Here is a 21,497-nt window from a genome sequence, read left to right on the forward strand (position 1 = left end):
ATCAAAGGAAGATAAGGAAACATGGAAGGTACATAGAAGGTTTGCATTTATGGTCACCTTTTTGGGGCGTGTAGTTTTTCCGGAAAGATAGGGACGTATTGACATCCGCTTGGCAGGTGTAGTTGAGGCTCTGACCTCAGAAGGGGGTGATTATACTTTGGTCCCTATGATTCTTTCTTGCATTTTTCGTGCTTTAACTAGATGTAAAATGGGCGCACGAAACTTTGATGGTTGCAACATTTTGTTACAGATATGGTTTTTGGAGCATTTCTATCGTCATCCTACGATCACTAATTTTAGTGAGCTATGGCCCAATCATACTTATGATCACCAGAAAAGAATTGACGAATGTGACTTACCAAAGGGGATTGGTGCCTGGAAAGAACTACTTCTTACTCTATCTGCCAAACGGATCACTTGGAACTACGATTGGTTCTCCTCTAAAGAGGTCATTTGTGAGTCTGCATACCATTCTTATTTGGTACTCGTAGGATTGGATGGTGTTCAGTCTTATGCTCCACTTCGGGTAATGCGCCAATTTGCACGACTACAGGAGGTGCCACCAACACGAGATATGAGCAAGTTCTGTTATGATTTTGGTAAAGATCAACCTCATGACGAAGAAGAAATTATGAAAATTTGTATGCAAGTAAAGTCTCGGAGTTGAATGATATGGTAGAAGACCGAGATCGTGGAAAGGTGATCCCTGAATATATCACCTGGTTTCATGACCCTTCGTCGCTTAGAGATGGGCCTGAAGGGTCCAATAGGAGGAGAAATGATCAAAGAGCTATAGAAAGGTTAAAAGAGGAATTGGAGCATGCCTGGATGACCATATCCAAACAACAAGCCCAACTACAAGCCGTAGTCGCTCAGATTCATTTAAATATTGAGAAAGATTATCAATCTACCTTACGAGTCATGGATAAAGATCTAAAGGATGCTAAAAATGAGGCGGCCTGCTTAGAAGAAGAACTGTCAAGCACTATTGGTTTAGTTAGAAGAGCTGAGGCAAATAAAAATGCTGAAATACATAAGCTACAAGAAGACTTGAGTATCGTTGAAGAGGATGCGCACCAACAATAATTGGAGTTTGATCAGCAGAGAGAGAAGTTTGAAAGAGAAAGGGCCTATTGGATACACTCAAAGGGTCAGTTTCATGCACAATTGGAAGAAATAAAAAGGCATAAGAGAGGTCATCAACATGCAGATTTTGAGGCAGAGCAGAGTCAGTGGATGATTGAGAGAGCTGTGCTAAACCGCCGTATTGAAGAATACGAGGGACGCGAGACACAAATGGGGAATGCCCTCAACACTACCCATATATGGTTGCAGAATTGTCACGTGAATATGGGGCAAGACAGAGAGCAAGTACTTCAATTGGCAGAGAAAGCAGCATATATTCACAACGATCATCGTCATCTAAACAATGAGAAAGTTGGTCAACAAGCACGTACCCTCGTTCCACAGTTGCCGGCAGTGTTTCAGAATTTGTACGAGATTTTGGGGGGAGAGTGGAGGCCAAGGGATACAGACCTTTGATGATATTAGTTTAAGCAAGAATACCATTGAAGATTAAAGTTTTAGTGCAGTCAATTAGTTTGTAGTTTCATTTTTCATTTGTCGCATTTTTAATTTTATATTTGTCGCATTTTCAGTCATACTTATGTCTTTAGAGTCAATTTCAATAATAATAATAATATTTAAAAAAAATTGTTATTATTTCCCCATGAACTATGTAATGATCTGATTCATGCGGCGACATGATACATAGGCAACCCAAAAAAGGTTCGATCAAAATATTTTTCAATGATTATAAGATGAGGGATCAAAATGAGGTGTGAGTTAAAAAAAAAGAGGAAAAAAAAAGAGAAGAAAATAAGAGCGTCAATAAGAAGCAACCTCATAAGCCGGAATGAAACATGAAGCCTCCAAAAGCATGCTAGAAATAGTGACAATGATTGGAGCATGGCACATTATGTGTGATTCTTATCTATAAAATGCTTAACCCTAACACGTTTGCTGTGTCTTACGTAGTAAGCTTAAGGTGGTTGGTTTGTGGTGAAACTGGCAACACACCATTACTTCACTAGATCTAAGGGAGCAGTAGTAATGACCAACGATGATGAGATCGAGCTGATCACTGACGACCCCCAAGGTCAATCAGTTGAACAAGAGTTGGAGGAAATAAGAAAATTGAGACAGCAATTGTCTGATGTATATCAAGCTTGGGTGTCTGGTCAGCCTCCACCCCGTGGTCCCTCAGAGGGAACTTCCACCATACCCCTGGCTACTCAACCACCGCTCCATACAACGAGCGACCACGTCCTACCACCAGGGTATGTGCCAAATTACAGCCTCCACGTTGCTCCGAGTACCTCTAATGTGCGACCTCCAGTCGCACCGGTCAGGAACACTCCTCCAGTCGTGTCTGGCGCACCGGCATACACAATCCCGCCTCCACCTCCTGTGACGAGGCCAATCAACGAGCCACCATCTCATGCTTATGATGGCCAATACTACTCTCCAAATATGGCTTTCGGGGTCTCGGCTCCATATAATCAGACTCCTCAGTACGAGTCACCAGTGGAAAAACGAAAAGCTTGTCAAGACGGTTGAGCCGGATGAGATGGCCAGGAAAATGAAAAGTCTTGAACAAAACATAAAGAACATACAGGGACTAGGGGGTCACAAAAGTGTTTCGTTCAGTGATCTATGCATGTTCCCTCACATCCATTTGCCACCAAGGTTTAAGACCCCAAAATTCGAGAAGTATGATGGACACGGCGACCCTATCGCCCATTTGAAAAGGTACTGCAACCAACTAAGGGGTGCAGGTGGAAAAGAAGAATTACTGATGGCTTATTTTGGGGAAAGTCTTGTGGGGGTAGCCTCCGAAAGGTTCATTGACCAAGATATCTCTCATTGGCATGTCTGGGACGACATAGCCCAAGCCTTCATTAAACAATTTCAATATAACATAGATATTGCGCCGGATCGCAATTCCTTGTCCAATATGAAGAAAAAGCCGACTGAAAGCTTTAGGGAGTATGCAATCAAGTGGAGGGAGCAAGCAGCTAGAGTTAAGCCACCCATGGATAACCACGAGTTGATCACTATTTTTCTGGAGGCCCAAGAGCCTGATTACTTTCAGAACATGATGTCCGCAATGGGTAGACCTTTTGCGGAAGCGATCAATATAGGAGAAATGGTCGAAAATGGCCTCAAGACTGGCAGAATTGTAAGTCAAGCTGCTCTCAAAGCTACCACCCAAGCTATCCAAAATGGGTCGGGAAGTTTGGCAAATAGAAAGAAGAGAGATGAAGGGTCCATGATGACTTCGGGATCTAGGGAAGTTCAAAGAGGGGCATCGCACCCTTATGTGCAACTTCAGCAGGGGCAATCCAGCTACCCTCAACATTACTATCCCCCGCCAATTCCTCAGTACTCCGTGGGACCGCCACAATATACAGTGTTTAATGCTCAATCATATGCTCGTCCTCCCAATCAACAGGTACGGGCACAAGCTCCAAGATTCCCCCGACCTCAGCAGCAAAATTTTCGGGCACCCTACAATGCTCGTCCTAGGCAGGATTATGGTCGAGAGCAGAGGCCGATGGAAAAATTTACTCCATTGGCTGAATCATACTCTAGTCTGTTCTAGAAGTTGAAGCAGATGGGCGTGATTGGACCCATCGCTCCCCACCATATGCATCCTGATTCACACGGATTTCAAGCAAATGCTAGGTGTGAGTACCATTCAGGTGCTCCGGGGCATAGCACTGATGACTGTTGGACCCTGATAAGAGCCATAGAAAGACTCATTGTTGAAAAATTGATTGTAGTCACGAATGGCGAGGACCCTCCTAATGTGACCAATAACCCATTGCCAGTACACAATGATGTTCATTTTGTGGGAATGATTGGACGAGATCATGTATACAAGCCGGTTGGTCGAGCAAAAATGACAGTGGTAACAATTCAAGAGGGAACCAAACTGGAAGTAAGTCCAAGCCTAGATGTACCGTTGATTGTGAAAGGTGCCCAGAGCTCAGAGAGGGAAACTTTATTTGTTCCAGAAATCTCGAGGTTGGAGGTTCGCTCCAATGCTCCAAGCCCAAAGTTATACGTCCTTGGAGGTCACCCCATCACAAAGGAGAATCAGGGCGGTACGACGGGTATAATAGAGCCGATCATAATCAAGCCTGCCACACAACCCCGTGTAACAAATACGAAAACCATCCCTTGGAACTACGACAAAACTGTAGTAACCTACAAAGGTAAGGAAATCATAGAAGAAGTGGGGAAACTGGAGGTTTGACTCGATCAGGGAGGTGTTACTCTCCAGAAGAGCTGAGAAAGGCTAAGCAAATCAGAGAAGGCCAAATACCAATAAAGAAACCAGTCACTGAAGAAGAGGCGGAGGTGTTTTTGAAAAAGATGAAAGTTCAGGATTACTCAATCATTGACCAGCTGAGAAAGACTCCTGCCCAAATCTCTCTGTTATCTCTGCTTATACACTCAGGAGAGCATGCCCGTGTACTAATCAAAATCCTGAATGAGGCACATGTCTCAGAGAATACCACCGTGAATCAGTTAGAGAAGATGGCCAATAGATTTTTTGAGGTTAACAAAATTTCCTTTACTGATGATGAACTTCCTGAGGAGGGAGCCGGTCACAATAGGGATTTGCACCTGATTGTCAAATGTGAAGGGCATTATGTGAAGCGAGTCATGGTTTATGGAGGCTCGAGTGTAGATGTATGCCCTCTCTCTACCTTGCAAAGAATGAAGATCAATACAGACAGGATCCGACCCAGCAATGTTCGCATCCGGGCTTTTGATGGCTCAGCGAGAGATACCATTGGGGAGATCAACCTCACCTTGATGATTGGGCCTGTTGATTTTGAAATTGTCTTCCAAGTAGTGGACATGGAAACTTCTTATAACTTTCTTCTTGGAAGGCCATGGATCCATACGGCCCGAGCTGTGCCATCCACCTTGCATCAGATGCTCAAATTCGAGCACGACATGCAAGAAATTATTGTTCACGGAGAAGACGAGTCATCCATTTATAAAGACCCGTTAGTCCCATGTATTGAGGCCAAGGAAGGATGCGAGTCTATTGTCTATCAGGCTTTCGAAGTAGTTGTTGTGCACCATGTTGAGGAAGCAAAACCCATTCTACATCCGCGTCTCTCTGCCACATCCATAATGGTGGCTGCACTTATGATGAGACAAGGTTATGAGACAGGAAAAGGTTTGGGGGCATCATTGCAAGGAATTTCAGAACCCATTTGTCCGTTCAGTAACAGGGGTACTTTTGGTTTAGGCTTCAGGCCAACACAAGAAGACGAAGACAAAGCCAAGCACCGCAAAAAGCATGGGTGGGTCTTGCACTTTTCTACACTTTTGTCGAGCCACGATTCAAACATGGTCAAAATTCCTTGGCGCACGCGAACATTGATGAAATTTGCCATGGCCTCAGGCAGATGTTTTCTGAAGTGAATATGATCCAGGATGGTGAAGGCACTAGTCGTGCCGATATGCAACTAATTGGCCCAGAAACCATGCTCAATAACTGGGAAGCAACTCCTCTCCCCACAAGGAAGGAGTCTTGGTAGTTGACTCTTGCAGCTTCTTTCTTTTGTACTTTGGTTTACTTTCAGGGTTGTAATCCAAATATCTTAGTATGATTGTTTTATTTTGACGTTAACCCTTATATCCTTTAAAATTCAATGAAATGCAGTTCATTTTCGTATTAAATTTTGTATCTTTTCCTTTTCCTAATTCCTGCCATTTTATTTCCATTTCAGTTTTGTTAATGCCGGCTTTAATAACATGACATGCATGCGGAATTCACGCCCAGATCTAATGCATCAAGAGGTCGAATATGATGAAGATAAGGTTTTTGATGAAATAAAAAGAGAGTTGGAACAGTTTGAAAACAAGTCTAGGCCCAACCTCAATGAAACTGAGCCAATTAATATCGGAGGTCATGAAGAAGTCAGAGAAACAAAGATAAGCATTCACACTGAACAAAAAACTAGAGATGCCTTGATTCAACTTTTATTTGAGTATAGAGATGTGTTTGCTTGGTCTTATGATGATATGCCGGGTTTAAGCGCCGATTTAGTTGTTCATAAGCTTCCTACGTATCCTGATTTTCCACCAGTCCAACAGAAGCAACGTAAATTTAAAACGGACATGAGTGATAAAATCAAAGAGGAAATAATGAAGCAATTGAGCGCCAATGTTGTAAGAGCCGTACGATACACCACCTGGGTGGCAAATGTTGTGCCCGTGCCAAAGAAAGATGGAAAAACTAGAGTCTGTGTTGACTACAGAGACCTGAACAAAGCAAGTCCGAAGGATAATTTTCCTTTGCCGAACATCCATATTCTTGTAGATAATTGCGCAAAGCATGAGATACAGTCGTTCGTGGATTGCTATGCTGGGTACCACCAAATTCCAATGGATGAGGGTGATGCAGAAAAAACCGCTTTCACCACTCCGTGGAGTACCTATTGTTACAGGGTTATGCCATTCGGTTTAAAGAATGCAGGGGCAACTTACATGAGGGCCATGGCCACCATTTTTCACGACATGATGCATAAAGAGATTGAAGTATATGTCGATGATGTCATCATAAAATCAAATACACAAGTTGATCACGTGAATGATTTGAAAAAGTTCTTCGAACGGCTTCGAAGGTATGGCCTTAAGCTCAATCCAGCCAAATGTGCGTTTGGGGTTCCATCTGGGAAACTCCTTGGTTTTATAGTCAGTCGGAGAGGCATCGAATTGGATCCATCTAAGATAAAGTCCATTCGAGATCTGCCACCCCCGAAGAATAAAAAGGAGGTCATGAGTTTGCTCGGAAGGTTGAACTACATCAGTAGGTTCATTGCTCAGCTAACAACCACGTGCGAGCCCATCTTTAAGTTGCTGAAAAAAGATGCTGCAATCAAGTGGACAGACGATTGCCAAAATGCTTTTGACAGGATCAAAGATTATCTATCAAAACCCCCTATACTGGTCCCACCTGAACTTGGTAGGCCTTTGTTTTTATATCTATCGGTGATGGATAATTCCTTTGGATGCGTTCTGGGGCAACATGATGCAACATGCAAAAAGGAACAAGCAATATATTATTTGAGCAAGAAGTTCACCAATTATGAGGTTAAGTACACCCTTTTAGAAAGGACATGTTGTGCCTTGACTTGGGTCGCTCAGAAGTTGAGACATTATCTTTTGGCCTATACTACTTACCTCATATCCAGAATGGATCCTCTGAAGTATATCTTCCAAAAGCCAATGCCCACCGGCAGGCTCGCAAAATGGCAAATCCTGCTCACAGAGTTCGACATCGTCTATGTCACTCGCACCGCAATGAAAGCACAGGCTTTGGCCGATCATTTGGCAGAGAATCCAGTTGATGATGAGTACAAGCCACTTACCACATACTTCCCAGACGAAGAGGTCAACTCAATAGAGGAAGTAGTTCCAGACGATAACCCCCTATGGAAAATGTATTTTGATGGAGCTGTCAATATCAAAGGAGTTGGGATCGGGGCAATCCTCATCTCACCTATTGGACAGTATTACCCTGCAACAGCCCGACTTCGATTCTTCTGTACCAATAATACGGCAGAATACGAAGCATGTATCATGGGTTTGAAAATGGCCCTCGATCTGGATGTGCATGAACTATTGGTTATGGGAGATTCTGACTTGCTTATCCGGCAAGCCCAAGGCGAATGGGAGACTCGAGACATCAAGCTTATTCCATACAGACAATGTGTACAAGATTTGAGCAAAAGATTCAAAACCATCGAGTTCAGGTACATTCCTAGGTTTCACAACGAGCTAGTCGATGCTTTGGCTACTTTAGCCTCGATGCTCCCTTATCCGGGAAACACCCATATCGATCCACTAGAAATCCAAGTTCGGAATCACCACGGTTACTGCAATACAATTGAGACAGAACCAGATGGTGAACCATGGTATCATGACATAAAACGATTCCTGAAAACGAGAGAATACCCAGAGCAAGCCAAGGGAGATCAAAAAAGAACTATAAGGCGGCTCGCCAACGGTTTCTTCCTGAATGGGGAAATTTTGTACAAAAGGACCCCAGATTTGAACTTGTTGAGATGCGTAGATGCCACAGAAGCTGAGCGGATCATGAATGAAGTGCATTCGAGGGTATGCGGACCTTACATGAATGGATATGTTTTGGCGAAGAAGATTCTGCGGGCAGGGTATTATTGGCTTACAATGGAGCGAGATTGCTTCAGTTTTGTTCGCAAATGTCACCAATGCCAGATTCATGGTGACCTGATTCACTCACCACCTTCGGAGTTGCATCCCATGTCCTCTCCTTGGCCTTTCGTTGCTTGGGGAATGGATGTTATTGGGCCAATTGAGCCAAAGGCTTCTAATGGGCATAGATTCATTTTGGTTGCAATTGATTACTTCACCAAGTGGGTGGAGGCCGTCACTTTCAAAGCAGTCACCAAGAAAGCAGTGGTAGACTTTGTTCATTCCAACATCATCTGCCGCTTTGGTATCCCAAATACCATTATCACTGACAATGCATCCAATCTCAATAGTCATTTGATGAAGGAGGTATGCGAGCAATTTAAAATTATGCATCGCCATTCTACCCCTTACCGGCCAAAAGCCAATGGAGCCGTTGAAGCGGCGAACAAGAACATCAAGAAGATTCTTAGGAAAATGATCCAAGGTTCGAGACAATGGCATGAAAAGTTGCCTTTTGCTCTTTTGGGATACCGCACGACTGCTCGCACATCTGTTGGTGCAACTCCTTATCTGTTGGTATATGGGACGGAAGCTGTAATACCGGCTGAAGTCGAAATTCCCTCTCTTCGGATCATTGTGGAGTCGGAGATTGAAGATGCAGAATGGGTAAAGACCTGATTAGAACAATTAATGTTGATTGATGAAAAACGGCTAGCAGCAGTGTGCTTTGGCCAGTTATACCAGCAAAGAATGGCACGCGCTTACAACAAGAAAGTGCGTCCAAGGCACTTCGAGGTAGGCCAACTCGTTTTGAAACGCGTTCTTCCACACCAAGTAGAAGCTAAAGGAAAGTTCGCCCCAAACTGGAAAGGACCCTACATCATCAAGAAAGTGTTACCAAAAGGGGCCTTGCACTTGGTAGATGAAGAAGGACGAGTACCAGACATGACTATTAATGCAGATGCAGTCAAAAGATATTATCTCTGATATATACCCACTGTGGAACTTTCACGCATGATTTTTTTAGATCGAGATGACGAAGGCTACCATTGCTCGCTATTCCAAGCAAGTGTCACCCTTTTGTTACCCCTTTTAAGCTGTATGTTTCTTCTTCCTTGTTTTCCACCCTTTGGAACATGTGTACTTACCTACAAAAAAAAAGTCAAACAATAAATTTTTTTGAGTCATTGAACTACGTCCGACCTGATTTCGAAAGGATACGTAGGCAGCCTTACCCTGGGTTCGGTCCCATCGCAACAAAAATCCATATTCCCAATACTCCAAAACTGGGGCAGAAGTTTGTTTTTATCTTACGGTTTTTCCTGTAGAAACAGTTCCAAAAGTTGTAATTCAGTTCAAGGTTCCTTTCGCCTTTTCCTGTTAAGAACTTCTGATCGATCTCTGAGAATACTTGAAGTCCCCATGCCAGGGGCATTGGCCAACCTTCCGCGTGTCGTATCTTAGTAAAAAAAAAAAGAAGAAGAAGAAGAAACGAGAGAGTCTTATCGGTGAAAACCCGTATGGGCACTGTAAGGCGCCAGTGATTAGAGAAATGAGAGAGGTCAGTTAGCGAAAACCCGCAAAGGGCGCTACTAGCCGAATGAGGGTCTTCGATGCTCCGGCATGAGCACAACTAAGACAGTTTCAAGATGAACATTTGCGACATATTTTGAGAATTAGACAGCTCAGACAGATCAGGCGTCCAGTCCAAAATGCATGTCATGATTCATTGAAGTCGGCACATATCTCCAGATAAGTCTCCTTATTTCTCTCCCCAAAAGGGACACCTTTTATTTAGACACAATTCCTTTTCATTTCCAATTGCTCTTCTATTCTTTTCCATAATTGTTTTTAGATTTTTTTTCGGTCTAATCTTGCATCAAAAGCAAAGCAAAAAAAATGGCTGCAAAATTGGCCACAGTTTCCCCGTAATACCGAGCATAATTTGGAGCATATACGGCATTGACGAAGGCAGGAATCCATATGTAATCTCTTTTGATAAGGGGGACAAAATGTCTCAAAGAAACTGAAAAGGTTGCCTAAGCAAGACTTGCTTCATGGGAAAAGTTGATAAGCACTACAGTCAGAAATTGGTTCTAGGTGAAAGACAACTAAGTTTGATTTTAAGGGAAAATTGCCTTGCCTTAGGGACAAGGATTAGCGATACCATGGACATCCGGGTATGAAACAGCCAGGGGCAACGTCAGAAAGACAATGTCTCTAGAAAGCGATACAAAGTATTCGGGAACCTCGGTATCACACTGACAAAATCAGTTCTTCGACAGTGGAGGGGTGAATTCAAACTACTAAGGGCATCAAGGCCACAAACCGATCACCACTTTAAAAACTCACAAATTTTTCTTTGTTTGAAGCAGGATCAAAGCAGTGCAGAATGGCGATTCTCAAAGGGCAAATGTCACCAAAGGTAAGTTTCTGCAAAATCTCCACTTTCCTTTATTCGTAGCATGCATCATTACTGTCCACACCTCCCATTTTCATAGCTTAAACCAGGTAGAACCTTCTCGCCTAGGGGGTTTAGCTCCTAGTTCCGGGTAGAAGTACTTTTCGCTCATATGTTTTACAGTAGCTTAACCCAGGTAGAACCTTTTTTCGCCTAGGGGGATCCAGCTCATAGTTCCGGGTAGAAGTACTCTTCGCTCAGGTTGCTTTTCGTAGCTTAACAGAGGTAGAACCTTTTCGCCTAGGGGGATCCAGCTCATAGTTCCGGGTAGAAGTACTCTTCGCCTAGGCTTATTTTTCGTAGCTTAACCTAGGTAGAACCTTTTCGCCTAGGGGATCCAGCTCATAGTTCCGGGTAGAAGTACTCTTCGACTAGGCTTGTTTTTTGTAGCTTAACCAAGGTAGAACATTTTCGCCTAGGGGGATCCATCTCATAGTTCCGGGTAGAAGTACTCTTCGCTCAGGTTGCTTTTCGTAGCTTAACCGAGGTAGAACCTTTTCGCCTAGGGGGATCCAGCTCATAGTTCCGGGTAGAAGTACTTTTAGCCCAGGCTTGTTTTTCGTAGTTTAACGCACGTAGAACCTTTTCACCTAGGGGGTACCAGCTCATGTTTCTGGGTAGAACTACTCTTCGCCAAGGTTTGCTTTTCGTAGTTTAACTTAGGTAGAACTCTTTCAACCCCTGGTTACGCTCCGTTCAGTAATACAGGGTGTCAACCCCTGGTTACATTCCTTTCGGTAATACCGGGTGCCAACCCCTGGTTACAATCATTTCAATAATATAGGGTACCAACCCCTGGTTATATTTCCTTTCGGTAATACAGGGTACCAACCTCTGGTTACATTCCTTCTCAGTAATACTAGGCGCCAACCCCTGGTTACACTCATTTCAATAATACAGGGTACCAACCCCTGGTTACGTTTCCCTTCGGTAATACAGGGTACCAACCCCCGGTTATATTCCTTCTTAGTAATACAGGGTGTCAACCCCTGGTTACACTTCTTTCAGTAACACAGGGCGCCAACCCGTGGTTACATTCCTTCCAAGTCTTTCAACCTCACTCGTAGGAGACACACTTCCTAGTTTGGGCGCCAAACCTTGATTATATTCCCCTTTAGTGATACAGGGCGCCAACCCCTGGTTACATTATTTGTTAGTGATACAGGGCGCCAACCCCTGGTTACATTCGTTCTCAGTGATACAGGGCGCCAACCCCTGGTTACATTCCCTCCAAGTCTTTCAACCTCACTCGTAGGAGACGCACTTCCTAGTTATGGTGCCAACCCTTGACTATATTCCTCCTTAGTGATACAGGGCGCCAACCCCTGGTTACATTCTTTGTTAGTGATACAGGGCGCCAACCCCTGGTTACATTCATTCTCAGTGACACAGGGCGCCAACCCCTGGTTACATTCCCTCCAAGTCTTTCAACCTCACTCGTAGGAGACGCACTTCCTAGTTTGGGCGCCAACCCTTGATTATATTCCCCTTTAGTGATACAGGGCGCCAACCCCTGGTTACATTCTTTGTTAGTGATACAGGGCGCCAACCCCTAGTTACATTCGTTCTCGGTGATACAGGGCGCCAACCCCTGGTTACATTCCCTCCAAGTCTTTCAACCTCACTCGTAGGAGATGCACTTCCTAGCTTGAGTCATTCCAATAGGAGACACACTTCCTAATATGAACCATTAATCCTAGGAGACGCACTTCCTAGTCTGAGTCTTTCAACCTCACTCGTAGGAGACACACTTCCTAGCTTGAGTCAACCGTATTCATTTTAATAGGAGATGAACTCCCTAATATGAGTCATTATTCCAAGGAGATGCAATTCCTAGTTCGAGTCCTTCAATCTCACAGCCATTCCAATGATACCCATGGGACACGTACCTCCTAAGTCCAAGTTATATCAATTTTATACCTAAGATAAGAGCATCCTTTTTGGAGCCTTTAGTTTCATTTTTGGATCGTTCAAATAAAATAAGTTGCCCTGCAGTTTTACCCAATAACTCGCAAAATTTTCTCAGTGCCAAACTGGGGCAGAAAATTTTGTTCGTTTTGTTTGTCTTTGATGGCTTTGTAGGCCCTGCCGTAGAGCACATGTTGTGACGATTAAAGCTTGCAGTTTCAGCTTTCTCATCATAATAAAGAAGTTTTTCGGTCACAAGATAGTTGGAGTTTAGCTTGGATAATGTGTCAGCAGCCCAGCTTCTCGAGTTTCATTTTCCCGAACTCTGATCTGGAAAGCAAGTAATCGAGAATGAGCCATGATCCTTTCCTCAAAGAGCATCAAGATCCAATCTAAGGTCAACACAAGCGAGCAGGTCAAGAATCAAGATTTGACTCCACAAGACACATAGATTAGGAATTTTGTAACTCTTAGTTTCCAGACATATGTAGTTCTTTCTCTTTTCCTTTTGATGCAAGCAGCAAGTAACAGTAACAGCAGCAACAACAGTCTTAAATCTAGTATCTGGTAGTCCCAGCTACCAAATTTTCCCAGAACTACACTGACCTGATTCCTCTAAATAAGGATATGTAGGCTACCTCGGAAGCAGGGTTCGGTCACCATTTTTTAAAAAAATGCTTTCATTGGAGTAATATGTGAGCAAAAATTAGCCATGGCATTCACTTTTCTTTGCACGAAAACTCTTCATGTTCTCGAGCAAAGAGGGGCAGCTGTGAATACCTAACTTTTGTACTATTTTAACACCTCCTAAAGTCATTAGTGTTTTGTTGCTTTAATTATATTTCCCAATTTTTTGTGTCTTTGATTGCATATTTCCTATCATAAAAATACCAAAAATAGTTCTTTTTTTATTTGTGCATTTTAGGAATTAACTAACTATTCAATTGGTGAATTAATCTAGTTAATTGATCATTTGAATAAGTTACTTAATTAATTTATTTGTTTGTGTAAATTTAGTTTAATAAGTAGGATTAAGAAAGAAATTGGGCCAAATTTGAAAGAGAAAGTGGCCAAAAGTGCAAGATAAGGGGCTGCCTTTGAAAGGGTCCGAAACGACGTAGTTTTGCCTTAAAACTACGTCGTTTCATTAAGTGACCCAAGATCAAATCTCACCCATTGATCAACCATTGATCTAATGGTCCGTATTTGATCTCTCAAGGGATATTTAAAGCCTCAAAAATCTGAAAAATTCCCTCATTTCACCCATAACTCTTTCTCTCTTCTCTCTCTCTCTCTTCTCTCTCTTCTCTCCACCACCGCCGCCGCCGCCGGAAATCACCCACCGGCGGCGGACCACCTCCAAACACCTCCAAATTAACACCATATAATCTCCACAACCTCCTCTTCCCATATCTCCAAACCAATTCCTTCAAGAAACCTTCAAACTCCTTGAATTTTAGATCTAAGAAACTTTAGCCGCCACTTTTTGGTCCAAATTCTTGAAGCTCCGGCCAACATCACCCTACAACACATACATGAATGGATAGAGCTCCACGAGACCTATCTTTTCCTACCCATTTTACCCCCAAAATCCCCGTCGCCGCCACGGCTCCACCGCCGCACCTCCGCCAAAATGCCCCGAACCCCCATTTTAGCTATTTTTCGGTTTCAAGCATATTTGTTAGGTATAATCGTCATCTCTTTAATTAATTTCTGATTTTTTTTTATTTAGTAGATTAGTTTCTGATTTTTTTTATTTTTTATTTTTATTTATTTATTTTTTCTGTTTTGGTTATTTCTTGTTAATTAGAGTTTCAAGTTAGGTTTATTTAATTAGCTATCTCTATTTAGTTTAGTGGTTTGTTAGATTCGTTATTGATTTAAACATGATCTTTAGTGTATTAGTTAAATCGTTCACTTAGTTAGTCGATTATTTAGTTGTTGTTAGTCGTTATTCGATTATTAACGATGCCCGTTCTGTTTTGAGAATTAGTTTGTGAATTTAGTTATTTGTTTAGTAATTAGTTTGCACAAATCCAATTCATTCCCATCAAGTTGGTTTTAATACTTAGTTCAATTACGTTTTTAGTCTCGTCTATGCTTTGTCAGTTCATAGTTGTCCAAGTTTGATTTGTGTTGAGCAAGTAGTTTGTTGTTGATGGTTAAAATCTGAAGTTTAGTTTATTTTATCACAAAATAGGGTAATAGTAGCTTACTTTTACTAGTGGGGTGGCTGAAAGGACATTTTTTCTCCTTGCTTCTGACACAGCAGATTTTCAGGCTGTCCTTTCACCTTTGGGACAGACCTTGAACAGTGTTTAGTACACAAAGTCAGTCTTTTGGACAGATTTTTGGTGAAACAAAATCTGTCCAAAAATCTAACTTTATTTGCCTATTGAAAGGGTTGTTTTTCTCCTATAAAAGGGACTGTCTTACACTTAGAATGCAGAGTTCCTTACTCACTGAAAAGGGGGACACTCTATTACACACTCTATCTTATACTGAGACACATCTTGGAGAGTTGCTTAAAGACATATATCTTTGAGAAAAATCAGCAGCTTAATACATATAACAAGCTGAAATTTCAGAGTTTTGTGAGGATTGTTTGAGTGCAAAAACCTTGAGAAAAATAGAAAGATCCCTTAGGCAATTTGTGAAGTTGATAGCTACTAGTTTCAAGCATTTTTGTTGAGTTTTCTGGGTTGTCTTAACACTTGAGTTGCTGCTGTTTCTATTGTATTTGCTGTTGAGTTTTTTTGTTGCTGCACTGCTGTATTTTATTATTCTACAAACCAGGTAACTTTCAAATTCTTATATTGCAGATTCTTAATGATAATAAGAAGGATTTGATCCCGGTTTGGTTGATAGAACATATTAGATCTGATTTTGCTTCAAGATGAATGTTATATTAGTGTTATTATCATGTAAATCTGTTAAAGATTAGTTAAATTATTATTTTTTTCTTTATATATGTGATTGAAATTGCATTATGTTAAGATTACTTAGTTTAAGGAAAAGATAAAGACCCCACTTTTAACCATGTTTGTTTAGTTTGAGCTCTTTTTCGTGAGTTACTTTCATGGTTCATGTATAATTATCTAAGAAAGACTTCTAGCTTTAAATGTTTTGATGCTTTGAATTATAGTCAACATAATGTTATACTTAATATAGTTGTTCTCTTTAGCATTGAAGTATTAGCGTTTTTGTAGTTTTTATATTTAGTCGTGGTTTTTATGTTGTTAATGAGTGTAGTTTGATTAGTGCCATGTTGGTGTAGATGAGTAGAAATATTATGTTAATCCTTGAGAAATGGTTGGTTAAGAAGATAAAAGATAATAATTAGCATATAAGTTTCTTTTATGAAAAAATAATTTTTAGTTTGGACATTAATGTAAGAAGCAATTTGGGCTTAGAAGAATACTTGTTATTTTGTGTTATCTTGGTCATCGAGGCTCTTAAGCGACATGGGCCAAATAAGCTAAAATTTGTAGGCCCAATGACAATAGAAAGTAAGATGGACATTTTCTTTAAAATCAATAAATTGTCTTTTGTTAAATAAAATAAGTAGCCCAATACCATAAAAGTTTAACATAAGCTTACCCGGGTTTAATGTTTTGCATTAGTGAGAAATTATTTTTAATAATATTTTTTTTCCAGTCGAACAAGTAATAAATAAAAAAGAAGCGCTTTTTAATTAATTTAAGCGATAGGCAATTTTAGGCACGTTTGAGATGTAGACCATGTGTTCATACACGGTCCTTGGTCGATTTTGTTTTTAATAAAGTAGTCATGTGTGCATTCCCGCTCTTTGACTTTTCAATATTAATTGTATTTAAACCATGTGTACCGACATGTTCTTTGTTTTAATACATATAATCAAATAAGGATTTTGTGTGCTTGCACGCTCCTAGGCCAAAATTATTAATTATTAAGCAGCACTAGACAATAGTAACTTAAGGCAAATAATACACATTTTATCCAAAAATAATTTAAGCCAAAATTTAGTCAATAAAAGCGACCGTGCTAGAACCACGGAATTCGGGGAATGCCTTACACCTTCTCCCCGATTAACAGAATTCCTTACCCGGACTTTGTTTTCGCAGACCAATAATAATATAGTCAAATCTTTCTTTGATTAGGGATTCAAATAAAAGGTGACTTGGAACACCAACAAAATCAATTCCAAATGGCGACTCTATAAATAAAATAATCCCTACTCAATTTTGTCACTTTAATTGGAAAAACCCTTTAATCCACACAATATTACTTTGCGGGTAGAAAAAGGGGTGTGACAGCGGGAGCTTAGTGTACCGAACTGCCTTTGCACATATGTAGCCCTCCAAAATCATTAAGCATTACCTGCATTTAGTTTTTTATTAATATGTAATTATGTATATCCTTGTATCACCGATAATCTTTTTTTTAGAAGTTGATAACTTGAACGATCCACTTCTATTTTGTCAATATCAATAATCATTGTCGGAATGATGGTTATTATTTATAATTATATATAGGAAACAATTAATTAAGAATTCAAAACTTTTTCATGAAGTAGGTAGGACTATATATGTAATCCTCACTATTAGAAATTGATCTCAATAATAAAGGAGAATGAAAATTAGAAAATTATGATGATCAGAAGAGGAGATTGTTATGCAACATCAGTTCTCTCATAAATGTAGCAGCGTTCAAATTAAGGTTTGTAATAATTTAGCTAGTTTTGGTAACCTTAGTGCTCATAGTTTTGGGCTGGAAATTTTTGTGCTTCACGGTCGCGAAGAGTAAATACTTAGGTAGTAGCTATATTTCGAGGTTTCAGTCATTTTAAACATATTTAGAGCTATGGAGCTTGGATTGGACCGATTTTTTATGCGCTTTTCACCATATGAATTAGGGTAAGTGTTCTATATCCGAAAGTGATGATACTTCATGATTCTGTGGTTATATTCATTATTTATTTCAGATTTAAATGGAAGAAATCAAGATTTTTGCAAAATCTTCCAAAAACAAAAATTTAAGATTTGGAGGTCGAGTTGTTATCAAAATTTGATAAAATTGGTATGGTTGAACTCGTATCGGAATGGGTGTTCGAATTTTGTAACTTTTGTCAGGTTCCGAGACGTGGGCCCCACGAGAGATTTTTGGAGTGTAATTTCGGATTTTGTGGAAAAATATTAGCATTTTGATATGGAATTAATTTCTATAATTGTGTGGACTAAATCAAATTAATTGTGACTAGATTAGAGCCGTATGGAAGTTGATACACGCAGAATGGAATTTCTGGAGCATTATTGAGCTTGCTCGGCATTGGATTCGTCTTGTTCGAGGTAAGTAACTCTTCTAATCTTGGAGTTGAGGGTATGAAACCCCAGATTACGTGTTATGTGATTGATATTGGAGGTGACACATATGTTAGGTGACAGACGTGTGGGCGTGCACCATAGGAATTGTGATTTGGTCAAATTCCATGGAACTGTGTAGTTGAATAATCTGTTGATATCCGTACATTCTCTACATGTTAGAGAAAATTGAGCTGAGACTCGTATTAAAAATCATGCTTAGACATATGTTATTATTATTGGTACCCATTTGGGTCATTTATGTGGTTGAATTATATGTTCAAATTGTAATTTCACACTCAGTCATATTCATTCATTTCATATCATATCTCAGTCTCTGTTGCTATTTATTGATATATCATATTATCATTTTTGGGCTGATTTTTATGACATCTTGAGCTCGAGAAACTGGAGAGATTGATGACTGAGCGAGGCCGAGGACCTAATTATGAGGATAATTATGGGATCGAGTTGCGCGCCGCAGCATGTTTCATTGTTATATGCCATGATTGGCTTGATATAGTGCTTGGGTTGAACGAGCCCTTCCGGAGTCTGTACACACCTCTAGTGAGTGTAGGTACCTACTTAGTGCGAGTGCCGAGTGATTGGGAGGATTGAGTGACTGTGAGGACTGAGTGAAATGATACTCTGAGAGTATGCATATGATTTTATCACTGAGTTGCACACATGACATACATGCATATAGATATATTTTCCTCATGATGTACAGTATCACATCATTCATGATTTCTCGCACATGTTGACAGATGGACATAGTGATTCATTTATTTTACACGGGTTATCTGGAAAGAAAATGAAATATCTCATTTATTATTGAAAGGATTTTGGAAAAATTATTGTTTTCAAACTTATTCATATTTGTTTTGGCAACTTTGGTAAACGATTTGGGTTTTCACTGATGTACTTGAAAGGAAGAACTATTTTTAGAAATCATGATTTAGCTGAGCATTTTATCTCTAAGTTGCTTCTTGTATTATTTGTTTTACGTTGTTATGGACTATTGGTTTTGGACCCGACCTTGGTAAAAGCTCGTCACTACTTTCAACCTAAGGTTAGGTTTGTTACTTATTGAGTACATGGGGTCGGTTATACTCATACTATACTTCTGCACCTTGCATGCAGATGTTGGCTGCTGATGTTGCTATGTTCGTTGGGAGCTGGATCTGAAGATATACCTGCGTTCCGGTTGTAGCTGTCTCTTGTTCATGGTAGCCTTAGATTTATAGCAATCTGTTCATGTATATTTCGAACAGATGATGTATTATTTCATACTAGTTTTGTAATACTATTCTTAGAAGCTCATGATTTGTACTACCAGTTCTTGGAGAAATGTATTGGTTTCATATATTTTCTTTAATAATTGTTATTGGAATTAGATAGTTGATAATTGGCTTACCTAGCGGGTTGGGTTAGGTGCCATCACGACTAGTTGGATTTTGGGTCGTGACACGAGGGTATTGCCCTCATGTTATGAATCCATGGCCTTCAGAATAAAGTGTTATACCTCATATCTCTTTCGGTGACGTAGAACTTTGTTTCCTGGATGGTTCCTACAGTGTTCAATGGCAGGGTTATCTCCCCTTTAGTAGTTTTACATGTCATGTTGAATCCGTTTAAGACCCGGATTGCAGGCACTATTTGGTCATATAGACCCAGATGCTCTATGACCCTCGATCTGATGATATTGGTCGAGCTACCTGGATCAATCAACACACGCTTAACTCGAGATTTAGGAGAATGAAGTCCCTCTTCAAAGAAAAGGTAAGAGGAGGGCTGAATCAGCTTCAGTCACTTTCGAGGAGAAGTCTGCCAAAAGGAGAAAGGCTACAGTCTCTGAACCAGTAGTGAAAGGAACCAATTCCAAACCCGGGAAAAAGAATCAGAGAAAAATTGCTATTGTAGGTAGATAAGAGCGGTTCGTTTGGTTGATGATGTTGAAGGGTTGAGTAATTGACATGAGTACAGAAATTACCAGTGCATCGTTATGCGGTTGCACGATGCCTTTAGCGTCTTCATCATTGAAAGAGATGGTCCCCTCCTGCACGTAATCCAGGTTCATTTTCCCCTTATAATTGACACCTTAGTGCGATTCAGCATTGGCCCCTATGGGATGTCGACTCCATCGATGATCATGTTGATGACGTGTTGAGGTTCCTCTTGCTTGATTTGCTTATTGGAGTCCCTATTTTTGAAGTGATTTTTGGCTCGATCACTCAGAAATTCCCGGAGGTGTCCATTATTGAATAACCATGCCATTTCTTCTCTTAGCTGTCGGTAGCCTTCGGTCCTGTAGCTGTGAGTGCCATGATACTTACACATCAGGTTGGGGTCTCTTTGGGCAGAATTATACTGCAATGGTCGAGGCCACTTGGTATCTTTTTTATGCGTCTGATAGCTAACACGATGTCAGCCGCATCGACGCTGAAGTTGTATTCCGATAACCTGGGTGCCTCCCTGGCCCCGATTGGCCTATCGAAACCGTTTTTGCTCATGAGTCCCCGGCTATTATGACCTCGATCGCTTCTTTTTTTCATTCCTCACAAGGTTACATCCAGATCCGCTGCCCATTCGATCTCCGCTATACGGTTGATACTAATATCTGCTTGGTCTTGGTTCATGATTGACGACTCTTTTAGACTGTCATTAGTTCTGATGAGATACACAGACCCAGAGGGGGGCCCAAGCTGATCATCCTTGACTTTGATTTTCGATTGGTACCTGTTATGGACGTCAGCCCAAGTTATCGCCGGGTACATTATCAAATTATGTTTCAGCTATTGTGCAGCCAAGGACCTTTGGGAGTTGAGTCCTTGGGTGAATGCTTGAACGACCTAATCATCCGCAACCGGGGGCAGGTCCATCCTTTCCATTTGAAACCACGATATGAATTCCCTAAGCATTTCGTTATCTCTTTGTTTCACTTTAAAGAGGTTTTTGATGGCCCCGACATGAGCTTTTACGAAGGCATCTACAAGCATAACAAATGAATCAATGACATTAGGGGGCAGGTTGTGATACCGTATCATTTCTCCTTTAGACAGGGTTTCTCTGATCTTTTTCAATAGAACCGACTCGATTTCGTCATCTTCTAAGTCATTTCCCTTGATGGCACACGTGTAGGAGGTCACGTGTTCTTTTGGATCCGTGGTCCCGTTATACTATGGAATTTCAGGCATACGAAACTTCTTTGGGATCGGTTTCGGAGCTGCGCACGGAGGGAAATATTTTTGGACAAAAATTTTGGAATCCGGGCTTTTCAATATCAGGGGTGCTCCTGGGATTTGATCAACCCTGGAGTTATAGGTCTCCACTTTTTTGTCGTTGGCTTCGATTTTCTTTTCTCCCGATTTCACCCACTTTATCAGTTCCTCTAGCATCTTTATTATCTCGGGGTTGGTCCCGGGTTCAATTTCACCCGGCCTTTCTCTGGCTGGTTCATTTCTACGGGTGTTTTCCTGGGTTGGTTCAAGCTCAATTCTGCTAGGGGCGCGATTTTGGTTTTG

This window comes from Nicotiana tabacum, chromosome 14 (assembly GCF_000715075.1).
Source record: "Nicotiana tabacum cultivar K326 chromosome 14, ASM71507v2, whole genome shotgun sequence".
NCBI classification, from domain to species: Eukaryota; Viridiplantae; Streptophyta; class Magnoliopsida; order Solanales; family Solanaceae; genus Nicotiana; species Nicotiana tabacum.